We start from the raw sequence: 1,197 nt of genomic DNA, 5'->3' as shown, positions 1-1,197 counted from the left end.
GACAGTGGATGTTGTAGAGGTTCTATGTGAGTATCAAAAGCTTGCAGGCCGTCCAGAACACATTTTGACAACACTGGATTCAAACTCGCTTTCCTTCACTCAGACAAATTTCCTTTTTGGATTTCCATGGAAGAAACACGCAGTGATTTAATTTTTTGAGCCAACCATATGCTGAGGATGAGCAGATTAAAAGTGCAACAAAAGAGATTGGGCTTAGGTATTGGGAACAACTTTATGAGGACAGAGGAATTAAGGCACTGAAGTAATTTCTGTGGGAAGCAGGCAGTTTTGCCAATGGTGGAAGTCTCAAAATGTGATCTGAGCACCATGTCAAGAATGACGTGGGATGGCTGACCGTGTCTTGGCCATGGGAACGACTAGGGGACTTTCTGATGTCCCCTGCAAAACTGCTGTTCTATAAAGCTGCGAATAGCTGAATGAATGGATATGTTAATTATATATTGATGCACTGTTCTTTTCAACTGCCAAGATCCACATCTGAATTTTTATAAAATGGATCAAAATCCTTTAAAATGTTCAAGACTTTTCCTCACAGTCAGTTTTTTCAGTTTATCTGGAATCCGGTCATTTGGATATCAACAAGTTGGGCTGCTGCTATCCTTCAGCAGCTAAAGCCTAAAGTCTCTGCTGCAACATACCAATTTACTTGCAAGGTTGGTGGTGCTATTTTTTCCATGTACTGATTTTTTTTTTTTAAAGCATGCTCAGGTCAGTTGTCTCTGCCTTTGCATTAAATTTGTCCTGAGCCATTGCTACTGAAACAATATTTTATAATGATATTCTTATTTATTACCTGAATGTATTGTACTATTAACATGTGTTGCATGATTTTGATACTAAGAGACTAGCCTGCAATCTCTAGCATTGTGGTACTCATAAAATGAATGATAGATAAAATGTGCATGCACATTTTAATGGTCTAATCTCACTGCCTGTGTATGGATAATAGGAAAAATAACAATTACTTCAATACTAGTTATCTATTTTATCAGTATTACAAAGCCATATTATCCTATGGTTGGAAATAACAGTAAATTAAAAGAGAAAAGAAGGCCTACAAAATTGGTTATCATTTTATTTTTTTATCTCAGTCTTATTGCAATTGGATGGTGTCTTTTCATAAGTATATGTTTTAGCATTTATTTCTTGATCAGCTCTTTAAATTAGACTCCAAAG

This window comes from Lagopus leucura, unplaced genomic scaffold (genome assembly GCF_019238085.1).
Source record: "Lagopus leucura isolate 7727_CA_CO unplaced genomic scaffold, USGS_WTPT01 Super-Scaffold_73, whole genome shotgun sequence".
In the NCBI taxonomy this organism is placed as follows: domain Eukaryota; kingdom Metazoa; phylum Chordata; class Aves; order Galliformes; family Phasianidae; genus Lagopus; species Lagopus leucura.
The sequence above is the reverse complement of the archived record's forward strand: the minus strand, read 5'-3'. Positions refer to the sequence as shown.